Source organism: Girardinichthys multiradiatus, chromosome 23 (assembly GCF_021462225.1).
Source record: "Girardinichthys multiradiatus isolate DD_20200921_A chromosome 23, DD_fGirMul_XY1, whole genome shotgun sequence".
Taxonomy (NCBI): domain Eukaryota; kingdom Metazoa; phylum Chordata; class Actinopteri; order Cyprinodontiformes; family Goodeidae; genus Girardinichthys; species Girardinichthys multiradiatus.
In genome coordinates, this window is record NC_061815.1 from 2,150,235 (window position 1) to 2,156,542 (window position 6,308).

Consider the following 6,308-nt stretch of genomic DNA (forward strand, 5'->3'; position numbering starts at 1 on the left):
TTGAGGAAGTATATGATGCAGTTGCTTGTTCATCATCATCATCTTGGCATGCGTTGCGTTTCTCCTCCGCTCGACGATAAACTCTCTTAACTAGCCATTGTTGAACAGGTGTTCTTTTTCCAACGAATGCTGCATGTAAAGTGCAGAGTTTTATCTCTGTATTTAAAGTAAACACTAAAGCATGCCCTATTGTTTTCATTGGGTTATTCAAGGTTTAACGATGCTTACAAACACACCCCCTCTATTTTTAATTGGTGCTGATGCCAAACAGTTTCCGATAATACCATATTTGTCTTGTTCTATTTGTAACAAACACACCCCTGTGTTTTAATTGACTCATTTAAGGTATCGCCCCTAATGACGACAACCAATCAGCATCCACGGTTACGCCCCCTTGGACACACCACCTGCTTGACCACGTGACCTCCTGCCCACATGGCACCCACATGGCACCAACCGGAAATCCCACCCTCACCGGAAGTCCCACCCACCTGTCAAAAAGTTTGATGAAAGGGTGTACTTAAATTCTCTCACCTCTAATTATTATTATTAGTATTCTCTACAAATAAACCGATTTAAACATTGTTCCTAAAGTTAATATGTTAGTGTTTAAGTTGTTAAAAGCTTTACAAATAAATTAAACAAATGGTATTTGTCATCAATGTATTTTATCTGCAGTGTTAGATTTTTATATGTATGAAAACAAATAAATATTTTGAACATTTTAAATATCTGAATTAACAAGATCATAAAACAAGAACATTTTAAAGAAAATAGGACTGTTGGTTTGTGATGAAAAAAAATCACAGAATCCAGCAATTGTAGCACTCTGATCTTTTTTTTTTTTATATGCAGTTCTTCAAAACATTTCATTCCAGTTCACAGCATGACATACATACCAACAACAGGAGTGAGAGACTCCCCCTGATCTAAACCACCTGGCTTTTAAAGCATTGGCTCCTACCTGGACTAATTCAGGGGTGGAGACAACATTTCCATTTCCATATAGAAAAACATTTGTACTAAACTATATTCCTAGAAAAATATTTACATAATTACAACTAACAACTTGAAAACTAAAACAAAAACAATCTGGGGCCAATCAAAATCTAGAAAACATCTCCCCTCTCTCTCAAACAATGGATTTTCCAGTGAGGCTGATTGAAAACACCAGGCCCTTGTCAGCCCTGCTCATGGGCACACTTCCATGGCAACACAAGACCAGGTGACCTCAAAGAGAAGAGGGAATTATTAAAACAAAATATTAAATAAAGCAAATTACTTCCTCCCAACAAAGCAATACATTTACCAACTAAATGAGGATATTAGAAGAACAAAAAACAGCACCTGTTAGGGAGGTGGTAAATCCCTCACACTTGCCTCCCCTTCAGGAGACTCGCTGTGGTTCACAGCAAGACAAAAAGTCTGCGGCTGGGTTCTCTTTTCCTGGAATGTAGCCCATCTTAAACCGGTAAGGTTGAAGAGACAGAAATCATCGTGTTATGTGACTATGTCTTTCATGGCTTCCAACCATTTCAGTGCCCGATGGTCAGTCTCCAGAGTGAACTCTCGCCCCAAAAGATAATATCTAAGAGAGTCAATCGTTCATTTGATACCCAGACACTCCAGTTCCACCACGGAATATCTGGTTTCTTGCGGAAACAACTTCCTACTAATGTAGGCGACTGGTTTCTTCTCTGTTTCTCCCTGCAAAAGAACCCCACCAATTCCCCTGGCAGATGCATCAGTCTGAACGATGAAGGGTAAAGTGAAGTTTGGGCTCTGCAGTACAGGCTCTTGACACAGTGCCTGCTTCAAATCCTGGAAGGCCCTCTCCTATGCTTCTCCCCACACAATTTTTGCTTTTGATATTCCAGTAATGTCAGAAAGAGGAGCGGCTCTAGCAGAAAATGTCCTGATAAATTGACAATACCAACCTACCAGGCCCAAAAAGGACCTGACTTGCCTCCTGGTTGTTGGTCTTTCTGCTGCCTTGATTGCCTCCACCTTGTCTTTCACTGGCTTTATGACTCCTCCACCCAGGATATGGCCTAAATATTGGAGCTCCTTCTTTGTCAATGAACATTTCTTGGGATGAATAGTCAGGCCGGCTTGCTTGATGGTCTGCAGCACCCGTCTCAGATGAATTAGATGTTCTTGCCATGAGTTGCTGTAAATGACAATATTGTCAAGGTAAGCTGCAGTAAATGACTCCATACCTGACTGTACCTTATTCATCAGTCTTTGAAATGTGGCAGGTGCACCATGAAGTCCAAAAGGCATCTTTGTAAACTGCCATAATCCCTGCGGGGTCCTGAAGGCAGTGACTGGCTTAGCAGCATCTGTTAGAGGAACCTGCCAATATCCCTTGCAAAGATCTAAGGTACTTATATATTTAGCCTGACCAACACATTCATTGAGATCATCCAACCTTGGTAACGGGTAGGCATCAAAGTCTGATTGAGCATTTACCTTTCTAAAGTCAAGAAACAGATGCTCCATCCTTCTTGATTACCAAAACCACCGGGTTTCTCCATTCACTGGTGGATGGTTCAATCACGCCAAGCTTCAACATGACCTCAATTTCCTCCTTCAACACAGGAGACATCCTCTCTGGGATACGATACATTCGTTGCCTAATGGGGACACTGGTCTTCAGACTGTTGAACCTGGTTGTTCTTTGAAGAGATCTGAAGGAATAATGGCCTCCAACTCCTGTTGCAGGGTGAGGGTGAGATGAGAGAGGTCAAGTGAAATAACAGAGTATTTTACAGATGGCATCTCAGCCTCATCATCCTGTTCCACAGCACACACAAAGCACTGCTGACTAAGGGGCAGAGCCCAGGATTTCCACTCCTTAAGCAGATTGATATGAAAGGTTTGCTTTGGTTTCCTTCTCTCAGGCATCTCAATCTCATAAGTGGTAGCACTTAACTTCTTTACAACAGTGTATGGCCCCTGCCATTTTGCTAAAAGTTTATTGTCAGATGTTGGAAGTAATAAAAGAACCATCTGACCGGTTTGAAGGATCTGCACCTGGCCGTTTTATCATACCAGGTCTGTTGCTGCTATTGAACCTTCTCCAGGTGCCTTCTGATGAGGTTGGTTGTCTCCTCCATCTTCTGTCTCATATTTAAAATGTAGCTGATGACATTGGTTGACTGATCCCTCGTGCCAACCCAGGACTCTTGAAGAACATCCAGAGGACCCGTCAGCTACCTGCCATACATAAGTTCAAATGGAGAGATGCCAGTGGACACCTGCGGAACTTCACGATAAGCAAACAGAAGATAGGGTAACCACTTATTCCAGTCTTTGCCATTGACCGAAATAAACTTCTTCAACATACTCTTTAATGTCCTGTTGTACCTCTCCACCAGCCCATCAGTCTGTGGGTGGTAGGGGGTTGTCCGAATACCCTTTATGCCCAACAATCTGTAGACCTGCTTAAGATTATTTGACAAAAAGTTAGTACCTTGGTCAGTAAGTACTTCTGATGGAGTCCCCACCCTAGAGAACAACTGGAGTAAAACATAGGTTATCTGTTTAGCTGTTATATCTCTAAAGGGAAAAGCCTCTGGATAGCACATGCTATAGTTGCATACCACCAGGATAAACCGATTTCCTGCTTGGGTCCGTCCAAGTGGTCCCACAATGTCCATACCTATTCTGCTGAAAGGAACATCAATATAGTTAAGGACTGCAGTGGATATTTTGGGAAATTGTTTCCTCCTGACAGCTGACACACTGAACATGTTTGGCAGTAATCTTTTATTTGATTATAAAGACCTGGCCAATAAAACCTGGCATAAATCCTATAGGTCTTTTTAAAACCCAAATGCCCTGCCCATGGAGCACCATGACCCGAATTTAGCACTTGATCCCTTAGACTTTGTGGAACCACCAGTTTTTCTGAACCTGGTTTCCCCCCATGAAGATAAAGGAATTAATCTCTAAGGATATAATCACCCCCATCAGGCTGTTTACCCACTTCTCCATCAGTGATAGGAATTGCTTGATCAAAAAGACCCTTCAGTGATTCATCAGACAGTTGTCTCTGGAAGTCAACTTGTGAACCCACAATGTCCCCCTCAAGATCCGACAATCCCAGGGATGTTTGCCTAACCGTGCCTGCCATTTTCTGAAGCCTTCTTTGTTGTTTACTTTCCCTCACTTTAACCACACTCTCAAAAGGAAGATTAACATTAAAGGGCAGTTCTTGCAGAAGATTTAGTTCATCATAGTCTCAAAGTTTATTTGCTGGCCTGACTCCACAGCCTCAGGTGTAGTTTCAGAATCCTCCTTCCCAGCTAATTGTTTAGCTTGTGTTTGTGATCTGGTTACAACATACACTGGCTTACAAGCCTGGATCAGTTCTGGTAAGACTGGAATATCCCGACCCAAAATCACTTTATATGCAAGACCTTCCACTACACCAACACTTAAAAGATAAGTTTGGTTTGCCACCTCTAGATAGACTGCATCCATGGAGTAAGTTTTGTGATCACCATGCACACAGAAAATAGCAAGGCCTGGGCCCCCTAAGTAGCATTGCTTTCTCAGAATAGAAGGGTAGACCAAGGTCTGTACACTTCCAGTATCCAAAAGAGCAATGGATGGCTTTCCATTTACTCTAACCTCCATGACTTGTTTCTTACCTTCAAATTGGTTTTGACCACAGAAATAGCAGATAATCGGTTTTGCTTCCAACTTAGGCTTATATGAGAATGTTTTCCCCCTTTGTTTCTCTACACCTGTCATTTGACTTGGACCACCACCCAAACCAAATCCCACAGACTTACCCTGCATTAAGCTGGCCTTCTGTTGAAGTTGTACCAGAAGATTTGTGGTCCCCGTCTTGCAGCTAAGAAGTTTTCAACAAGTTTTGCTGCTTCTTGTGCCGATGCTGGGTTCCTCTCTTTGACCCATATTCTCAGCTCTGGTGACAAAGAACTGTAGAATTGTTCCAAGATGAGAATCTCCCCAATGTCATCCTTTCTTTTTCCCTGAGGTTGCATCCACTTCAGGTAAAGGTCTTTCAGATGGTTATAGAACTCTCGGGCGGTTTCATTCACACAGACCTCTGGCTCTCTAAATTATTGTCGGTACATTTCTTCATTAATCTCATAGTTTGTCAAGATGGCTGCCTTTACTTAAGCATAATCACAGGAATCCTCTGCAGCCATGGCCACATATGCTGCTCGGGCCCTACCGGTGAGATGAGGTAACAACCTTACTGCCCAGTCCCTCTCGGGCCACCGGTATGCTGTCGCTAACCTTTCAAAGATTGTCAGGTATTGTTCAATGTCATCTCCCTCCTCAAACTTTGGAATATCCGAATGAGTCCATGCTCTTTGTACTGGCTCACCTCTAGAATGACGCCGAGAAGCTGGCTCTACATCTGCTTCTGAAGAAGGGCCGGTTTGAGCTTCATCTTCAGTCTTCTGCTGCCTCCCCAGACCATCTCTCAGATTGCCAACTTCAACTTGTATCTGGTGCCATCTCCTTTCTTGCTTACTCTTTTCTTTGTCCCATCTTTCAACAAAGTCACTCTGGAACTGAAGACATATTTCCTGCATGCCAGCAATGTTGCTCATGTCCACAGATGCTGTTTCATCACTGGACCGACCTGTAGCTCCTTCCTGCTCTGCCTCCTCCACTGGCGCTGCTTCTGCCACTTTGAGGCTTTTTGTCTGCTGCTTTGGACCCGTAATTAGCGCTTATCTGGACATCGGCGTCGCATCCCACTCCTGACACCAAGTGTTGGTTTGTGATGAAAAAAAATCAGACAGAATCCAGAAATTGTAGCGCTCAGATCTTTTTTTTTTTTTTTTTGTGCAGTTCTTCAAAACATTTCATTGCAGTTCACAGCATGACATACATACCAACAACAGTAGGGAGAGACTCACCCTGATCTAAACCACCTGGCTTTTAAAGCATTGGCTCCTACCTGGACTAATTAAGGGGTGGAGACAACATTTCCATTTCCATATAGAAAAACATTTGTACTAAACTATATTCCTAGAAATATATTTACATAATTACAACTAACAACTTGAAAACTAAAACAAAAACAATCTGGGCCCAATCAAAATCCAGAAAACATCTCCCCTCTCTCTCAAACAATGGATTTTCCAGTGAGGCTGATTGAAAACACCAGGCCCTTGTCAGCCCTGCTCATGGGCACACTTCCATGGCAACACAAGACCAGGTGACCTCAAAGAGAAGAGGGAATGATTAAAACAAAATATTAAATAAAGCAAATTACTTCCTCCCAACAAAGCAATACATTTACCAACTAAATAAGA

At 42.5% G+C, this 6,308-nt stretch overlaps 1 long non-coding RNA gene across 2 annotated transcripts; it reads right to left on the minus strand.

Moving 5' to 3' along the window:
- Nucleotides 1–819: 819 nt before the first annotated feature.
- LOC124860605 lies at nt 820–5,865 on the minus strand. 2 transcript variants are annotated; one of them, XR_007036397.1, is made up of 3 exons: nt 5,369–5,865; nt 4,803–4,953; nt 820–3,219 (listed from the first exon to the last, which is right to left on the minus strand). It is a non-coding gene; the product is annotated as an uncharacterized LOC124860605 (long non-coding RNA). The 2 variants fall into 2 exon arrangements; XR_007036398.1 differs by having other exon boundaries at nt 820–3,268.
- Between the last annotated feature and the right edge of the window lie 443 nt (nt 5,866–6,308).